This window comes from Triturus cristatus, chromosome 3_1 (genome assembly GCF_964204655.1).
Source record: "Triturus cristatus chromosome 3_1, aTriCri1.1, whole genome shotgun sequence".
Taxonomy (NCBI): Eukaryota; Metazoa; Chordata; class Amphibia; order Caudata; family Salamandridae; genus Triturus; species Triturus cristatus.
In genome coordinates, this window is record NC_140583.1 from 259,725,911 (window position 1) to 259,746,549 (window position 20,639).

General features: G+C 45.0%; 1 protein-coding gene across 7 annotated transcripts in view; it reads right to left on the reverse strand.

The window, feature by feature from the left end:
- The window catches only part of SIN3A (SIN3 transcription regulator family member A), an 822,316-nt gene that overhangs the window by 775,362 nt on the left and 26,315 nt on the right, over window positions 1–20,639 (reverse strand). Inside the window, exon 1 of one of the 7 annotated variants that reach the window (XM_085643839.1) lies at window positions 5,387–5,740. The exons of 5 other annotated variants lie outside the window; for them this stretch is intronic. The gene's annotated coding sequence lies outside the window, so the exon portion shown is untranslated. Of the gene's footprint in view, window positions 1–5,386; window positions 5,741–20,639 lie in introns of those variants that run through there. One more of the 7 variants, XM_085643843.1, reaches the window with a different exon arrangement.

A 20,639-nucleotide genomic window follows, 5' to 3' on the forward strand; every position in this document is an offset into this window, starting at 1 on the left:
TTAATGATCCAATGATTCACAACACTGATTGTATAAACCAAGAAACACACAACTGAATTGAATAGTGTTAATATATTGAAAAAGAAAATCACATTTTTTTAGTGACTGAGTAGTACAGAACATGACGCATACCCAATATACACAACAAACAAAAGTATTTTTTTACAATGGTGACAAAAGAAAAAGTGACTGAAGTGGTTTTTATACATGTATCAACAATACAAACTATACATAACAAATATAACAGACCAAAAATTCATTGTATAGCGTTGTATTAACAGTGAGAAGCCCTAGAATGACCTATAATTCATTTTCAGTATAAAAGGACTAGTTGGGCAACAAGGCTTGTTTAGAACGTCGACGTTTCAAACCCCTATTAACATGTGTATATACAAAACATCACCGTGGGGTCTTCATCAGGACAATGGAACAGTTGTGTACTGCCTTCTGAAAGAATGAAGAGGCAGCTAGCCATGTCGATATTCAGTAACCTGTACTTTCTATTACAGGCGAATAATTGCCAAATGCCCAAAGGGGCTAAAGATGCTTCACCAAATTTTGAGATTGGAGTCATCTTCCTCCTTAAACCTATAAAGCCTCAATAATCAGGTGGGAGATTTGTCAAAAACATAAGTCCTATTGGTGATAAATTATCAGGGCACAAGTGCTCCTATGTAACCTCCGACATTACGCTCTCGGAGAATAATGAAAGGGCATCTTACACCACTAATGGCGCGCACACAATTGAACCAGCTAGCGGGGCCTGCGGCCTATTCCCGCATATAACATCAGCCTTCAGGAGTAATTCTCATACCCTTGACTTCTCCTGCGTTTCTCGCTCGGAGTAACCTGAGGAAGCACTATGTAGATTAGTAAGCAAAACGTCTTAGAAACCTACGGGAGAGAGAATTACTAGTGCACTGTAAACATTACAATAACAGGCACCCACCACAGTTGTAGTAAGTGTATTAGATAAATATTTGAACCATGTTGATATAAAGCAAATCAATATAAATGAAGGAAGTACAAATGAAAACATTACCGGCGACATAATAGAACACAGATGAAGGGAGAGTTATATGGAAAATGTAAGGTAGGAACGTATGCATGACTATACTAATAAAAGGCAACATGAATGATTTTCAAAGTATATAATAAATGAAAACACAGATGTCAAAAAGATATTGTTTTAATGCAGATATTGTTTTTAATTGTCAAGCTAGATTTTGAAATATTGATATGTTGGCTACAACCAATTGTGAGAATGTAAACATGGAAGAATAAAAGATGATATGCATTCATGAAATTGAATTGATGTGCATTGCCTGCTAAAAATGAAATTTGAATTATGGACTTAGATATCTGAGCCCAATGAGGGTATGAAGTACAATTGTTTAGTATAGTTTCGAAGTGTTCAAATTGATTCAAGATAGTTTCCTTCAGCAACCAGACGTGTGTGCTCACTGTAACAATGTATTGAATTAAACTCTAGTTTCAATAGTTCAAAATTAGTTAAAGTACAAAGTTTGCTTTCATCAACAATAGAGTTTCAGGATACTTCTTTGTAGTCCACTCGTTTGTACAAACGATTCTCAACAGGTAACTGACCTCTGCAAATAGAAATTCAGGTTGTAGTCGCAAGTCCTGGCGTCAGCAACACTACAGCATAATTGCCTAGCAAGGACACGGTCAACCATGAGGCAAGCTATGTCCAGTTATCCACCACAGTGTGTAAATAACAAGGACAACCCTATATGATGTAAATAGAATCATCATTGGAGGACTGCATCGCCTGCACTATTATGACTCACCTAATTGTTTGCTACATATGATTGGATTCAAAGCATTTCAGAGGGGAACTATATGTGTCTTCTGCTTTATTTTGGAAATGAAATTTGTATTGGAAAAAACATTCTGATCATTTTGATATCCTTTTAGGTTTTTATGAGGTTTTGGCAGCTAAATGAATCCCATAGGATAACTGTCTTATCAGTAGAGTTCCCCAACATAGCCAGCAACTCTCTGGAACATTAAAGATTTCAGATTCCTGGGATTCGTGGTTTATATCCAATGTACTGCTGTGCAGCGCACCCCCTATACATTATACCTCAATCCACACCGCATGAGCACTCTGCGATGGACATTGACTCCCCTCGACAACATGACACAGAGTGTTTAGGCTTCACACACCGCCTCCATGTGCGCACATCACACAGAACAGTAAGCAGCTCTTTGAGCACAGCTTGCCGATTGAGAACTCTCCTCCCGCAAGCTTCTTCGTTATATAAAAAGCCATCTTTTTCATGTCTATTCACTTGTTTCGTTAACCAGATTTCTTGATCTACATCGTGACTTTCTGTATGTAATTTAGTCAAAAATTACTCTACATTATGCAAATCTACAGAATGATCAGAGACTCCCTTTTGAGGCAAATTTACCAACAGTTCTTTGGTCACCTCGTGTTCATTCTCCAACTGATCTTATCACGAGGCATCAACCAACCTCTTTTTTCTTACACATTTCAAAGACCATAAAAAACATTTATGCTTCTCCTCACCTGTGCCTCATTTAGGAGAACCAAAAATGTAAAGTGAACCGATTTGGTGTAGCAGTAAAGGATTTTCCTCTCCATCATGCAATCTGTTATGTGACAATTAACTGTAAGTTTACAAGTCCCATCTCGTTACAAAATAAACTTGACATTCATTCGCACCACACTAAGCAACTTCAGTGAGCTCAAGGAGGACAAAATTCACTGTAGAAAAACGAAGCAAGTAACAAAAAAGGAATATAAAAGTTTGAGTCTGCGATGTTTCCCTGTGGGGTTTATGCAAGTGTTTAATTTTCTAATGGCTGTGTTAACAAAAATATAAAGAAGACAAGCTATGAATACAGCAACACAAAATCTAAAGATATCAGATATCACGGTTAAGGCACTACCTTCACCTAATCACCAACGCTAGCTTGTCAATTCAACTTTAACAACTACCATGGCTTGTGAAAGGTAGAAATGAGATTTGGGAGGGAATGTAATTTTGTTGGAAGAATATATTCTTCACCTTTATGTTCATATATTGTCACTTATAACACTCCCTATATGTGTATTACTACTTTGTATATTGTACATCAGCTTCACACAGTTTTGTGGCTGAAAGACTTAAAACCTAGTGGGCATGAATATGGACTAGCAGCTGCCCTCAACCCTGCCTTCCTAGCCAAAGACCTTATACAGCACTAATGGGTCCGTACATGCCAGGTAGAGATCATTTTGACAAAAAGAACTTGGGTAGCAAAATCATTTTAGTCCAAAATTATTGCCAAGGAGGCTACTGTAGTGTTACAACCCTCTCTACACGTATATCCGATATAGGAACACATTCCAAACAAGCATTGGCATAGCCAATAGGTCTCGCCTTTGGGACCTTATAAGTGTTTAGCCATGCAACAGTTGCATAACTAAATACTTATAAGATCCCAAAAGCGAGACCTTTTGGCTATGCCAAGCGGCCCTGCGGCCGCGAAAGTGATCGCGATCAAACATCAAAACGGCAGTGCGGTCGTGAAAGTAACCTCGGTCAAGCGCGGCTCGCGTGCCCGCGCACATGCACTGTAGCTCTAGGCTGGCCTGGTAGCACTTTTTGGAGCCCTCACAAAATGTCTCGCCAGACCAGCGCATGCGCTGGGTCAGGCGAGACCTAAAAAGATGTATGTTCCTGAAATAGGGAAAAAATAACGAGCCCAATGTGCAGGAAGTTTTCTGTGGCAGACGGACCGCTGCAAAAGATAATGTGCAGGTGGAGCCCGCATCCCCCATTGTGAAAACCTGACACTTAAAGATGGCAGGAAAACTAAACGTGAAACATGCTGTCCCTAGTTGCCCCTTTAAGAAACTAACATGTGGTAGCGGTATGCATTCTAACAAAAACTCTTTTGTAATTAAAACAGGTATATTTAATAAATGTAACACAAAGTTTATGTGAACCATATCGTCAGGTATTAAACCAACAAACACTAAGTGCATTTGCTCCCCATCCTATTGACCAGTAATGAATAAACAAAACTTAAGAAGAACTCACTCTCAAAATAATAGAGCTGGGCAATGCACCACAGTACCAGTTAGTTTCCATGGCGAAACTAAAACATTGTATGAACACTGCACACGTCAAAAAAAGCTTCAAGAAGAGATGCAAATAAGCGGGAGGTAAAGAACATAATAGCACCTAGATGTCAATCAGGGGAAGAGTATAGAAGGTACATACTCAAGTATTTCCTTCATGCCATTTCAAGTGCAACCCATCTCTAGAAATCACAAAAGGGATCCTGGTTCCCTCGTCCATTGGCACCTATTATAAACACGACCACGAACCTATAAAGGATCCCATTACGCATCCAGACAAGTACTCCGATCTAAAGTAAGGGAAGCAACCGTACGGTCGAACTGGTAATACTACACTTACCGTTAACCAACATACATGAATTGAATGAGATATAAACAAACATCTAATGATGAATGTCTTCAGCTCTTCCGACACTGACCTGGAAACTTCCCTGCAACCGGCTTCCAATCTAGCCGACTCGACCAGTGGCTTTACCCTGGTCGCTAACTATACTGTAATCCTTAAACTTATTTCATCTTCGAAAACACTTGCACCAAAGACCAGCCACAAACACCACTCCCTACCCTTCCAAGTGCAATTCAGCCCCTTGTGGGTCGAATACACTTAGCCTACGCCTAGCATATAGGAAAGGCGGGTCATAGTTAACAAAACACGCCCTCGGAAACACGAGCGCTTGCTTGCTCAAGTACGCTTTAACAATTCAGAAAACACCACGCCTACACCAGGAAGCTACGCCTATGCAACACAACCGCGCCCCCTTCATCTGACATGGGCCAAACCCCCGGAAGCAACGGGTTCCTCCCCCACCGTAGCTCCTCCCCGGGCTTGCTCACGATCGCTTAATCCAACCTCTTTACTATTGGTAAAACCAGACCAAATCCCACCCACTTCGCTAATGTCTATCCATGGGACGGCTTTCCCCCGCCCATTCCCTGCCTAATGACAAACCCCCTAGCCTTGCCTCCCCTTAGTCTCCGCCCACCAGATAGTATAGCTCCGCCACCTCATATTGAACACAACAGTGACAAAGATCCACCCACTGAAGAAGTAACGCCCATATTTCTGCGTGAATCCACCCCTTCAGCGATCCCTCGCAGCTGCACAATAACGGCTCGAGCCCGGCCCCCCAAACCCAGCAAGAGCACTGACAAAGTGGCGCCCCAACGGATCAAGCAGCAGGCACGAGTCCTGTGCGCCAGAATCGAATACACAAAACCCAGTTACCAAGATGTGTCTCGCAACCTCCACAACAGGACAGAAGCACTCACCTCAGACCCTGCAGTCACCTCCTGCTGGTCTCCCCATGCCAGAGACTGACAGCCCTGGAGCTGCTGCCGCTGTCCCCTCGCAGCCCACCAGCCCTGCACAGAGCCTGCCTCCTCACACAGTAGGTTGGGGGCGCAGTACCGCACAGCGAAGATGGAGTAACCGTCTCTCGCCCGCTTCACTGTCACCCGGGAAATCCCGCCTCTCCCTCCTCCTCCAGGGGGGCCCTGTGCCCAAATGACACATGCATTAGCGTTGGTTGTAGCTACTGCCACTCAACATCGCCTCGCTCCGTACACCCAACCCACGTTCGCTCTATGGGAGGATCTTGGTTATGGCGTTTTCCATTGGTTAGAGCAGGCCCCGCTAAGCCGAAGCAATCGATTGGTGTCGTGGAAAATGTCCGTAAAGGAAATGGAGGGAATGACACGCCCACTGGCTCGAATGCCCATCTTGAACACGCTCCGCCCACACCGTACATTCGCACTGGTCGGGAGTGGAGAGGAGTGGTTTCATAGGGCTCCACCCACTGCTCCCTTAAAGGGCAATGCCTCGACTGTCCTTGTGTGGCATGTTTACATCTCGTCACAGAAGCTTTTTCCCGAGCAGGCATTGTAGCACCAGTGGCTCAAACAAGAGTTGGAGCTCATGTATTATATACGAAAGCATGTTTGAATGCAGACAGCATAAACCTCCGGAATTTACTTAGCCCTTTGTTGTGTGGAGAGTAGCCTCTGACAGACATACCCGAAGTAAACCCAAAATAGAAAAATATTATGCACTAGTATTTTAAGATATAATAATACGTCTTCCCCCAAACAGCTTGCTGTAAAATAACACAAATATTACGACCATCACAAAACAACGCCCCTAGAGGCACATCTTTAACCCATCTCCTAAATGATCCTCCATATCATCAAATATTACTGTTAACCACTACAAACAAGCACTGGCATAGCCAATAGGACTCACCTTTGTGACCGTATAAGTGTTTAGCCAGAGCTATTGGCTTTGGTAATGTTTTTAAGCTATAATGCTTAGTGATACTGAGGGGATGGTGCTGTGCTGGTGCTTAGGTGTTGTGTGCGGTGATGCAGAGTTGTTTTGCTGATGTGTCGCTGCGTTGGTGCTGAATTGCTGTTGAGGCAGGGTTGTGCTGATGCTAAAGTGGGGCTGTGTTGATGCTAAGGGTGGGGCTGCACTAGTGCTGATTTGAATTGAATTGTCCATTTATAAAGCGCACAGCTACTCACAGAGAGTGTCCCAGCGCTACTAGGTATGCCCCAAAGAAAAAGATCTAGGGATCTAAGCCCTAAATCCCTGATAACCTCTGAACAAAAAGATCTTCGATTCCCTTTTCAATGTAGTTTCTTCAGGTATTGGTCTAAAAGTAATCAGGGAGTTTGTTCCACAGATTTGCTGCTATAACCGTGAAAGAAGCGCCTCCCATACCCAGTTTCCAAAAGTGCGGTGAGGCGATAAATCCAGTTGAGCTTGAACACAGCAGTCTCCCTGGGCAGTAAGCCTTGATGCAGTCCCTTAAGTACCTAGGGACCATATTGTGGAGGGCTTGATGAGTTATGGACAGAGCTTCATACCCAATTTGCTGACGAACTGGCAGCCAAGGCAGACTGACTTTTCCTCAACATGCAAAGGATCCAGAAACAGGATTTCTCCACCGTTGACACCTGTGCACGGAGTGCAATCTGGGTGTCGAACATTACACCCAATTCTTTTGCCACAGCTGTTGGTGGGGGCGTCAAGGGGTGCACTTTCAGGCCAGGCCCCCACCCAACTGGGAAGGGGATTTCGTCTGAATAATAAGACCTCCAACTTATCCGGGTTGTATTGCAATTTGTTAGCCCTCAACCAGTTTAACAGTGCTACCATACAGTTAGCAAAAGCAATCTTCGCCCTCTCGGGCTCCCACTCATATGTGAGCAGGGGTGGAGTATCATCCGCATAAGAGATGATCTTGATGTTATAGGATTCCACCAGCTGCTCCAAGGGAAACCTATACATATTAAAGAGAGTAGGACTAAGGGAGGAGTCTTGAGGCACCCCCATTTCAACTCTTTACCTCCTGAGGCATATGGTTTCATCCAAACCACCTGCTTGCGACCATTAAGGAAATAGCCCAGCCAACTCAGGGCAGAGCCCACCACTCCCAGATGTTTTAACCTGTGCACCAGAATATGATGATCCAACGTGTCAAAAGCTGCTGACAAGTCCAGCAGCACCAGAACCACATTACAGCCAGAGACCAAATTGATCTTGATGGACTAAGAGATCTCAAATAACGTGGTCTCGGTGCTGTGGCCGGTTCTAAACCCTGATTGCGAGAGGTGGGGCAAGTTGTTTTCAGCTAAGAAAATGGTAAGTTGCCAGTTTACCACCTTCTCCAATACCTTAGAAGCTGCTGGCAGCAGCAAGACTGGCCTATAATTTGCTAAACAGTCAGGGGCAGCAATAGCCTTTTTAATGATGGAATCACCCTGGCCTTTTTCCAGTTATTGGGCACTACGCCAGAATCAAGGGTAATTGCAAATAGTGTCTGATACACTGGAGCAATAATATCCGAGACTGCCTACAAAATATAGGCTGTATCGGATCTATTGGGGACCCTGACCTGCAGTTCGAAAATGCCACTGTTACCTCCTCCACTGATGGTGCTAAAAAAGTAACCAGTGGGGCATGTGGTAAAATCTCGGCTGGTTCTTCAGCCACTGAACTAGTCAGAGTATTGTTATCCCCGGTCAAGCTCAGCTGGATTCTTATAATTTTCGCCTCAAAAAAGTCACTCAGACACAAACAATGGGACTGGCTGGGTTCTAGTGGGGGGACGTAGCTTTAGAATCTGTAAAATTAGATACAATTTTGAAGATCTCCCTCCCATCATTCTTGGCTTCTTTAATGCAATGTGAGTAAAAAGTACTATGAGTTATCTGGATATTCGTATGGTAATCTTTTAGGAACCGTTTATAAATGGCTTTATCGGAGTCAGCATATGTCCGCCGCCGCGTTCTTTCTAGTTTCTGACATTCAGCTCTTTCCAGTGCTAGCTTGTTTGTAAACCAGCGAGCTGAAAACGTCTTTGTCTTCTTTCTAGAGTATGAAGTCGGAGAACAATATCAGCCCCCCTTTAAGCCAGGCGCTGATCGCCCTGTCCCCTTCTCTAATGGAATCCTGGATCTTGGGTTTATAGTTCATAAGAATACTCCATGACTCATCCAGATCAGCCATGCTCCAGCATCTACTTTCAAACTGCGACTGAGCAAGGCGGGGCTCATTTAATCCATCCAGCTTCAAAGCGAAAGGAACAGGAAGTGGTCTGACCAAGGCACTGGCAGAGGGGATTCCCCTTTAAGGGTAGTATTAGAGAATATACTGTCAATCCTATGACCAGCAATATTCGTAGGCCCTGTAGTCGTTTTCACTCGATAGAAAGAGGCTAGAGACTATTATGCATTTCAATAGTGGCTCCTTTACCAATTATAAGTGGATATTAAAGTCTCCAAGCAAGGTGAAATTAGAGTATGAAATGCATTTACGGGCTAATACTTGGTGTAGCAGTTGGTGCAAATGTGGTGGGGAAGTGATGAGGAGGTAGTGTTATGCTGATACTGACAGGGTGCTGTGCTGCTGCTGAGATGGTGCTCAAGTGGTGTGTGCTAATTATGGGGTGGTGCTGCACTGGTGCTTAGTGATACTGAGGTGGTGCTGAGTGGTGATGAGGTGGTGGTGCTGTCTAGGTGCTTAGGTGTAGTAGAGTGATGCTGAGTTGTGGGGAGGTGATGATGTAGTGCTGCGCTGATGCTAAAGTGGTGCTAAGGAGGGGTAGTGCTGGTGCTGAGGTGGGGCTGTGCTGATGCGGAGTTGGTGCACTGGTGGTGGTGAACTGATGAGGAGGTGGTGCTGTGCTGATGCTAACATGGTGCTGTGCTGATGATAAAGTGGGGCTGTGCTGGTGTGCTAATGCTGATGTGGTGCTTAGGTGATGGTGTTCTAATGTTGAGGTGGTACTGCACTGGTTCTGTTGTGGTGTTGAATTGCTACCGAGGTGGGGTTGTGCTGGAGCGGAAGTGGTGTTGTGGTGGGGCTGCGCTAGTGCTGAGGTGGGGCTGTGTTCTTGACGCCTTGGTGATGCATTATTATTTTTTTTAAAAACATTTGTATTGGTTTTTGTATCATATATGTCACATCTGTACGTTACGTATCATATATAATCATTACAGTGTATCATAAGTATACATTTTATCATCTCGATGTATCCGTTCCTTGTACAATGTCAGTGATTCTCGTGAGTTTGCAAATGTCCACTGGTCTTCCGTGTTATTACAGCAGTCTCAGTTCTTGACTGTACTTATTAACAATATTTCAATAAACCCCCTGTAACTCCCCCCACCTTCAACTCCCCGGTCTCATGTGCACCATAAACGTCTTAAAGATTTCATACTAAGCAGCTCAGCTCATAAACGTCATATTTACGTGGCTAACACCATTTTCCCTGTTCCACATGCAAAGGAGGGGTGTCCTAACATGCATTCAGGTTCTTGAATCAAATAGGTTACTGAGCGATGTCAGTTGACTTCAAGGCCTCAAGCATCACGTCCCATACTAGTGCTATTGGTGTCTTGCGCAGGCCTCCAAGTTCCTCTGTGCGCAATGCAGCACTTTCAGCCCTGCCCCAACGCAGCAGCTCAGCATGCCAGGTTAATATGGCCGGAGATTTGCGCGATTTCCATCGCATAGTGATGGCCTGAATAGCTAAAATAAGCACCATGTTTATAAAACGGTATTGTACTTTATGTTTAGACACTTGTTTATGCAGGCCCAAAACACATTACTCTACAGTGTTCAGTATGTCATGGTGTGCAGCTTCCCCTGTCATGCTCCTACCGGTGTCCCAGTACCCCCGCACTTTTGGACAAGTCCACAACATGTGAATTCGGTCTGCCCCTTCTAACAAACATCTCGGGCAGCAGTGGTGCGTCTGAGGGAACATTCTATCTAGTTTATGCGGAGTTAGGTAAGCTCGATGTAACACCATTGTCTGAATACATTTTAACTTTGCATTCCTCGATCTTTTCCTTGGGTGCTCTAGCACATTGGCCCATTCCTTATCTGTTAAGACCCTGCCTATGTCCTCGGTCCATGCAGTCCGCAACGTGCCCAGGGTGATTCTTGTATGCGAACTTAGGCCTGTGTACAGCCATCTACCCATATAATAAACCATCTTGACTAGATCATAGGTGGGGGGTTCCTGTCTCTGCGGGGCCCAATGGGTTTTTATGTACTGAAGCAGCGCTACATGTAGCAAATATAAATGTGCCGGGGCCCCGGTTTCGTTAACAAAGGTGTCGTGGTCTAGCAGCATCCCGTCCCCAAACAAGTCTGCCACTGTACTAATCCCGGCATCCAGCCAGGGTGTTATTTGGTGATGCATTATGAATGACTCTTATGGTGTACACTTGTAACAAACTGTAGGCAAAGGTGAGGAACCTTGCAGCATAATACGATTTTTGAGATGCAGATTTTAAATATGTTAGCGGAGTTAGGGAGAAGTCACCCTACAGTAGTGATCTGCAGTGGAATTAATATGGAGAGGTCACCCCTTAGCAATAGTCTAAAGTGGAATGAACACAACCTTTGGGCATTTGTTTGTGAAATATTTAGACACACACTAAAGTGGTGTTCCGGTCCCATGTATGAACATCAAAGAGCTTCCAACTTTCAACGCTTCAAAGTGCAAAGTTTTAAATTGGAAAGTTTGAAAGTGTACAATGCGGTCCCGCGCTCCTTAGCTATCTTGAATGTAACACCCAAGGGTTCCCAAAAAATAAATTAAACATGTGAGGTGGGCTGGGGAGAGGTCACTATAATTAAAAGACCGTTGTTTGAAACTGCTAGCGATGCGTTCGGAACATAAAAGCATTAATAACCAAGAATACAAAACCGCTCCGAACTATGCAGCTCTTAGTGCACATATCAGTTGAGCACAGTATGATTAAAATATTCTCAGGGCCAAGAAACACCAGAACACTGCGAAGCGGACAGGTTTATTATTTAGAAAAAGGGAGACATTTAGGGCGAATTTACAAATGTTTATTTAAAAATTAATTAAAAAATGACGTACGATTAGCTGGGGTAAGGCCAGCTTTTAGGTGCGCTAACCCTTTAACAGCATGTCTTGTCTATGCCTCCAACTTTTTGTAGGAGAGACAAAAGAGGAAGCTTGAACTCCTTTGCAGATTGCCACATATTAAAGTTTTAGATATGTTAGATGGGCTGGGAAGAGGTCACCTTGCTATTGACCTGTGCAATACTTAGGATACTTATGGTGTGCACCTTGTCTGTATACATCTGTGTATGTGCACGTACACTGGTTGATATAGATTACATCAATTAGGCAATGGTAAACACACACACACAAGCTTATCTTTCAAATATAAAATATACATAATGTATGCGCATATACATTCATACACACCGATTCGAAAAACTGAGTTATGCAATGACCTACACACACAGTAATCCTATATATGTACATAATACGAAAATATACACATCTTGATTGATAAAGAATATATAAATTATGATATGGCACATATTTATATATTTAAGGAAGGAAGAAATTAATGATGAAGGAATGAAATAAGAAAGGAAGGAGCATGGGAGGGAGGGAGTATGAAATATGAGTGAGTATCAGAAACTGAAAAAATGCCTAACTGCACATCACACACACTTTTTAAACATAAGCCTCTCAGTCTTAAAAGTTACAATACAGTACACCGCATTAAGGACTTGGAGAGTTTCAGGTCGCGAAAGTAATTAGTTTATTGTAAACATACCATATGTAGTGTTGATAAAAGCATTCTTTGCTTGAATCCGGATTTTGTTCATTTGTGCCCCCTACAGATTCCACATTGCTACAAGTGCCCGTACCACAGAAGTTGCCAAAACGACGTAACAGCAAAAAAGCGGTGTAATTATTTTTGCAGCAGCAGTTGTTAAATATGTAATCTATAACAATATCTTCTTCGATGAATAATCACGTGCAGATACAATTTTAACTGGGCACATTGCATTCACACAACATTTGCACGGGTGGAAGCCTGGGAACTTCCATTAATTGTGCATTTTCCTTCCATCCATGTCACAAATGTGAAGTCCTCTGGGCTTTGCTTTTACAACCGGAGTTAATCAGACTAATCATAATAAGAAACAATCTCTGTTATGGGGGTGTTCCTGGTGTTTAACAAAAGCACTCTTTGAGCCCCTCCAGTCGGCCCTTTACAAACAAAAGCAGACCGCAAAATGTAAACACAGCGTCTGTAAGTCTTAGCCATTACCAAAACATACAAAAAACACTAGTGCGCATTACATTTATAACAATGGCTCACTGCAAATGTGTAACATTTGTAACATGTAACATTAGTTTATTAAATTGGCACAGTTAATTAAAACCATTGCAGTAAAATGTCATCATAGCGCGGTTACCACGTTAAAAGCAGAAACAAAAAAAATATCACATTTAAGTTCATATACATATTACTGGTGAGGCAGTTTTTTAGTTACTATTATAATCACGACTGGTTTCCAGAGCCGAGGATAAAATAATTTGGTACAGGGATACTAGGACAGGGGACGAAAAAAGTCTGTGATAAGTTTTTTGGGGGGAGGAACTGGAAGGGCGGAGACAGGAGGGGGTAAAAATAGATTGTCCAAGAGTATCACATTTTCCAGCCCTTGCAAGCACTTGAATATCTAGGGAAGTAAAGCAGAGGGCCGATGCCTCCCAACATGTACTGGTGCCCCTTTTTAAATATAAAGGTTTTAAAAGAAGTCTTCTGGGAGCGCCAAGGGTGGGACAACAGCACAGAAGATGCAACCATGATTCAGACCTGTAGTTGCACAGTCTGCAGGCCCCCTCCTCACTTGATGGAGCCCATCGGTTGAAGGCAGTGGAGCGCAAACTTAAGAAACGCATGAACATTATATTCCTTCGGGCCACTGCGTTCAGACTTTCCAGGAGGTAAAATTGAGGTACCCCAGGGAGGTAGGAGTAATTCACGGGAAGCAGGATAGTTGTTGTATTTAGGACCTGGATGGCCATCTGGTAGGAAATTTGTCTAACCTGCTTGTTGATAGCCCTTTTCCAGACTGTGTATGGAATAGGGTCTGTGGTTAGTAATGATTCGTCGATGTGTAGCGTTCTTATAGCTTTTACAATTTGACGGTTCCACGGATTCCCAGAGCTGGCAAGAGTTTCTTTTAACCGGGCTTCAAGGGTGTTGTCTGCGGCTTTTAATGACCTTATAAAATATTTCAGGGTATCAGCCTCACAAAAAATAGATTGTCTTTGGAGGCCCAACTCCAGTCGTGGTCTTGCCCTGTGGATGTAATTCGGGAGATGAAAGATTTTTTTATAAATGGAAACCTGGGCGTGGTCAAGACTGGCCGAGCATGTGCCAGGAAAGGCCTGATGCCCATAACTTAAGACGGGGAGAAGAGTGGCTTTAAATACCTTTAGTATGGGTTCGGCAGAAGGACTACTCAGGGACTAATTGAGTCGGGTCAGGCTGTACGTTACTGCTCCAGCTCTCTTTTTTAAGGCAGCCAAGTGGACTGATGATCTGGAAGACTAACGCTAAACCAGACCCCCAAGTAATTGTATTTTGATGTTATTTTGATCTTTGCTGCCCATTCTGATAGAGAACAAGATCGAATACTCCAGGGAACAGCTGCTTAATATAGGTAAAAGGGAGGACAGGGGGCACCATGAATATCCACCTGTCACGGGTCATGATAAAAAGCCTTTAAATTGTGGGCTGATTAATAGTAGATCCCTGATAAAACATAACCAAGAGGTGTCTCACCTGTTTGAGGACATGGATTTGGATGTCCTCTTTCTAACAGAGACATGGACTAGTTCTGATTCCTCTGTGGAAATGGGCTTTGCTTGCCCTGAAGGTTATAGAATCTTTCACAAACCGAGGGCTGTTGGAAGAGGAGGAGGAGTTGGAGTGATTTTCAAGGAAAAGTGGAATTTTGCTCCGCTACAGGTAGACGATGTTACAGGGATCGAACTCCTTGGTTTTTCCCTGCAGGAGGCTAAAGGCAGGCTTCTCACAGGAATGGTCTGCTATAGACCCCCAGGACAAGATACTCAATATGAAGCACTTCTGGATACTATTACTAATCTGACCTTAACCCACTCTAGAACGATTCTATTGGGGCATTTTAACTTATGGGACAATGGAAACTTAGGCAACTATTTGAGAGATTTATGGCAAACATGTGTGAATCTCAACTTACAACAACTGGTACAAGAACCAACTCATCAAGGGGGGCATATCCTAGATCTCCTGTTCGCTAATCAGACCGAGACTGAGGTGACAGATATACTGCCTCAAAGCTGGACTGATCACTATCTAATCCACTTTAACATCACGATACCCAGGTCAGAGGATAATCACAACCGATCGTTGACATACCGAAAGGGAAGAGAGTGGGCCAAATTAGTAAAAAACAGGACTTACCTGACCTTTCCAAACCTAAATCTCTTTGCTCCTTCTATCTCCATAGAGGAAAATTATCAAATATATTGCAACCACATAGCCGGCTCTCTGGACTTGCTGGTCCCATTAAAAAGACTCAAGAATAGGAATAAAGCCTCAGCCCCCTGGTATGATGAGGCACTGAAACTATTGCGAGCAGCATGCAAGAAGGCTGAGAGAAAATGGAGAAAGAACTACTCAGAGCTGGATAAGAAAGAATTGAAATTAGCACAGGCCAGATATAAGGAGTCTATCTCTAAATCAAAAGCAGACTACTATGCTAATTCTTTTCTGCAGGCACCTAACAGCACAAAAGATCTCTTTAACATCTTCAGGGATCTCTCTAGCCCAACTTGTATGAGCAATAAGGTGGCTGCATCGCAGAAACTCTGCGATGAGATTGCCTCCCATTTCGAAGAAAAAATTGCTAAAATTGTTGGAGATCTTTATCCCAACAATAATAGTGACCAGGATAAACTTCCCCGGAAGCTAGACGAAGAACCCCGGGTGGACACCTCCCTGGAATACTTTCAAGCTCTCACGGAGGATTCTTTTAATAAACTTGCTCACAGTGTGTCCCCCGGGTTCTCCTCTTGACCCCCTCCCACACAGAATTTGGAAAGTATTCAGACAAGAAACCTTTCCTTGGCTGCAACAGATTTGCTGCCAATCCTTGGAAGGAGGAGTGGTTCTGGAGGTATGGAAGCAGGCAGTAGTGACACCTCTGCTCAAGAAATCCTCACTGGACCCCACGATTCCAGCAAACTTTAGACCTATCTCCCTCCTGCCATACCCGATTAAAATCCTGGAAAAAGCAGTCAGTAAAACCTTATCATGCTATCTTGAGGATAACCATCTGCTGGATAGGGACCAATTTGGGTTTCGCCCAGGTCACGGCACGGAGACTGCTCTGGCAACCGTAATGGACAACCTACGAATGCGAGCCGACAATGGGAATGCTACCGTCCTAGTGTTACTGGACATGTCGGCCGCATTCGATACAGTGAGCCATACAGTACTGGTGGAAAGACTGGAGAAGATAGGGGTGAAAGGACTGGGTCTACAGTGGTTACAGTCTATCCAGAAGACAACAGGTGGTGACCATGACATCGTTCACTTCCAGTAAGTCTCCGGTACACCATGGGGTGCCGCAGGGCTCTGCGATCAGCCCTATTCTTTTTAATATCTGTTTACTGCCCCTGTTCCCCATTATCAAATCTTTTGGAATTGACCTAGTCAACTACGCTGACGACACTAAATTGATGTTATCCCTGGAAGGGAAACAAGCGGTATCCATGGATACCTTCCAGGACTGTATGCGTCAGACTGCTGGATGGCTCAGGTAAAATTAATTACAATTTAATGGGGGGAAAACAGAGGTGGTATACTGTTCCACTGCTAGAATGTCTCAGTATGTACCATTGGAGTTCAAGCTCACTCCTTAGGAGGAACCCCTGGCTCCAGTCAATACGGTGTGCAATTTGGGGGTCTTGGTAGATAATAATCTCCAAATGGAGTCACAGGCTAACAAAACCATTGGCGTGTGCTTTTCTTTGATGCGCATGCTACGGCAGATCCTCCAGCTCCTTCCAAAGGATTCGCGCTCCCTCGTAGTAAGGAATATAGTGCTGAGTAGGCTGGACTACTGCAACTCTTTGTACTTGGGAGCACCACAATATATCTTTCAGGGGTTGCAGAGAGTCCAGTCCATGGCAGCAAAGTTGGCACTAAATAGGCAGCGTAGGTCTTCTACAACTCTGGCCTTGAAAGATCTTCATTGGCTGCCTATTAAGGAAAGAGTTTGTTTTAAATCGCTCTGTATTGAATACAGAGCAGTACATGACTTGGGCCCAGTCCCATTGCAGGAGAAGTTTACTTGGCATAACCCCAAGAGGCAGCTTTGCTCCTCTAGTGCAAATCTGATGACGACTACCAGATTCAAACGTTCTAGGATGGGGGGCAGAGCTTTTAGTGTGGCTGCCGCACATTTATGGAACGAGCTGCCCCAGAGCACTAGACAAGCCAATTCCCTGACCGAGTTCAGAAAGAGTCTGAAAACCTGGCTCTTCCCAAGGACGGAACTTTCGTTTTCTCCATCGTTATTTCGGTCTGCTCATATGGCGGTCTCACTCAAGTCTAAGCGCCAGGATACCCGCAGGCTGGCAGTTTGCGCTATATAAGAACCCAATACAATACAAATCAATACAAGAAGAAATGGTCAGTTTAGAATCTGACCTTTTGGCTGGGCCGTTAGGAAGGATTTTGCTAGGAGCATGCGGTTGGAGGCTTTCGATGGGAGTGCCCATGGCGGCTGTAAATATTATGGGAGGCAGAGAGACTGGGTTTACAGCTCACCAAGCGTTGATTGTTATTACATAAAATGTTTATGAGATTATCCGCTTTAGATGCGTCTGGCAGCCACACGTGGGTTGCACCCAGAGTCCCCTTCAGTACGCTGGTGTACGGCCTCACTGGGTCATCCTGAAGAAGAACGTGGGGATATTTTTGTTGTGGCGGGTCCCACAGTTCTATACCCCATTCTTCAAAGAGGCTGGCTTCCCCAAAAATTGAATCCCTTAGGGAGTCTTGTGACCAAGTTGTAACAGTTGCTTCCGAAGCCCCCTTGCCTGGTACTGAGGCAAACTTGACTGATGTAAGATCAGATGAAGTAACCCCGGAGAGCGCCGGGACATGCTTGAATAGGCAAAGGGACCTTAAGATGTTGGGATGTAAGTTCAGATAGACAATGATTCACCACCAGTTGACTTTGCCCTCCCGAGGCATGTATCGATTGAGACTGAGAAGGCCTCTGCATTTGTATAGGGTAGTCCCGAAGAGTTTTGGTCGGGTCACCTGACGAGTAACATAAAGAGGGACCCGTTAGTACACTGTCTGTTGTAATTTGGAAAACGACGTTGGTTTGTTTTGCATTTTCGAGGCACTGGTTTGGGCCGTTCCATGTGTTTGGGATTTCCCTTAGGGGCTGAGTTATGCTGTCTTGCCTGCCCAGGCTTTGGCCTTGAGAGGCTGTCCCCTTAATTTTTGTTGAAAAAGATCCATGCTTCATGATTGTAGAATATAGTTCAGTGAATCCAGAGGCCTGAGGGTCCTTTTAGGCGCTTCCTGTGTTGGTGACTGGAGGTTATCGGTGGAGTCGTTATTGTCAGTGAGAGTCATTCTAGTCTCAGGGGTTTTCAATTTAAGCTTTGAGGCCTGGTTAAAAATGGGGTACTGGGAGAGACCCCTCGCTTCAGTGGCTGGCATACTAGTGGCCCCTGTCCCGTCAAGCCCCGATCTCCGTTTTGCAAGACGTTTTTTGTTTTGTTTTTTAAGTTTCTTTCTCTGCCTCCTAGACAATGGTGGTTTTGTGGGGAGATTAGAGGGCAAGTGGGAGACGTTTAAAGGGGCTCTGTCAATGTGATCAGACTGCAAAAATCGCTAATGGGATGGTCATTAGTCTGCTGATGATAGTGGTCTCCAAGCCAGCTTTGGGATCACTTGAGCCGGTGGCCAATGACTGGCACGGCAAGAAAGTCGGATTTTTTAGGTCTGATTCCAGGGGGGGAAACAGTTCTTCTTGCTGATGATAAAGAATCCAATGCTGCTAAGCACAGGAACTCTTCAGAGGGAGAACCAGTTTGAGCCGCTTGAGTAGATTTCGGTTTCCCGTTGCTGTTGGTATAAAGCTTCACGCTGTCCAAAAGCGAGCCCAGAATTTCTGGAAGAGATGAAAGTTTGTTAATTAATGGACAGCAGGAACAAGAGTTCGAACTATCGGAAGGCCCTACGGACCTTTCGAGAGAACTTAGCGGGGAGCCCAAGTCAGACAATGTTGAAGCCAAAGTTTGAATTAAGTCGATCTGTAGTTCCATTTTCTGGGATTGCCATAACAGAGCTGTTGCAATCGAGTCTTGTTTCACATGAAGGGACATCAACGAGATCGAGAAAGGACTTTTGGGCCCAGAGGGCGTGGGCATAGGTGGATCCTTGTCTTCTTGCACAGTACTGAAAGAATTGTAACGAGGGCTGAAGCCCAGTGTGTGCGCTAGGGAAGCCTCAATTCGGGCTTCTAGGGAGGCCAAAAATCGATCGGATGGGGTTTTAGATGACAAGGGTCTTTAATACATTGGGCTCTTCCTTAGAGATGAAGGATCACTGGGCTAGATTTGATGTGCACCTGAGCTGCAGCACAGCGCGGGCTTAGATGATGAGTGAGCTGCTGCCAGGTCTCCGCTGCTTTCTTCAAGGTTTAAAGGGGCAGACAAAGTGCCATCATGGACTTGAGCTTGAACTTGTAATTTGGCTGCAGTAGTTGCAGTGGTTTTTGTAAAGTCTGAGCCAGAGACTGGTGCAGAAAGGTTTCCAGCGCCGATGGGGTGAACTCTTAGTGAGTCAATAGGAAGAGACCTGGACCGTGATGGCATCCTCCTGGAAAGGCCTGCGCTGCTGGCGATTCTCAGGTGTGACCTGAGCATCAGGCGAGCACAAGCGAGGTCTTTCAGAAAGTGATCTTTTGACCGGGGCTGTGGGAGGAAAGCTGGTCATGCACCTGTGCTTCCGCATCGTACTGCAATGTCGTGGTAGGGGCAGGGCCAGTTTGAGTGGCGGCCTTACCGAAAAACTCACTGATCCGTGCTTGTGACAGTTGGCCGCCGGGGTATGATATTTTGTCTTGCAGTGACAGCGACTGTTGTGGAGCCCCCCGGGGGAGACAGCTCGAAGGTTATTACCCTTTCTCCGGGGAAGTTTCCTTAGTGGCATTGTGACTTGCCCTTCCATAAAGCACCGGGAGGTACTGCTTGCAGATTAGCAGCTTGGAGCTTGCGCTTTCTCTGTCAACAACACCTCTGCACTCAGTGAAGATGGCAGACTAGCTTTAGTTCTAAGCAGTCCATATGACATGGTGGTGGAAAGCACAAGCAGGCGGATCTGAAGGTCAGGGGCACTCACTTACAGCCCCCGAGGCACTTGTGGCGATTGTAGCGTTTTGCAAGGCCTTCTTTTCCTCGCTTTGCTGATGGGTACGCTAAGCTGGGTAAGCTGGGCCAAGCACTCTCTTATGTCTCTTGTGTTCGCTGGCCACTCCGGCCTCCTTGCCGTCAAACGGTCTTCACATGGACACAGGCTGGAGCTAATAGCTGTGGCTTGTGCCAATTACAGTACTTTTGCGGGGCGTAACAGTCCAGTGGTAGGGTGTATAGACCAGCCATGGAGGAGGTTCAAAGGGGTTCAAATGCACTGACGGGCAGCCTTTTCCCTTGCAGCCTGAGACCCAACTGGGCGTCTTCATGTGCTGAGGGCAGGTGGCAGTGTGGCAGCGCCCTCTCCCCCAACTCCGCAAGGCTCTGCTTTCGCACCACTCACCACCTTATTACTTGCTCAAGTCTGCTTCGCATGTGGCCGAAGCCAGACATCGCCCGGAGTGTCAGCCTAGGCAGGAATCATTGCTGGTGAATCACTCGTAAATCACTCCACATGAGTCCTCGAAGATCCTGCTTGCAGCGGCCATGCGGGATAAATCCAGTAAATGTAATGAAAATATAATGAAAACCCTTGGCTGGCTGGCTGGCTGGTTATACCCCCTCGGATTGTGCCCAGTCCAGTCCAGTCCGGGTCTACTTCCAATCGACCGTGGGGGGGCGGGGCTCTGATCCCCTGCTCTGCACCACTTACCCCTACACGCTACGTGAGGGAG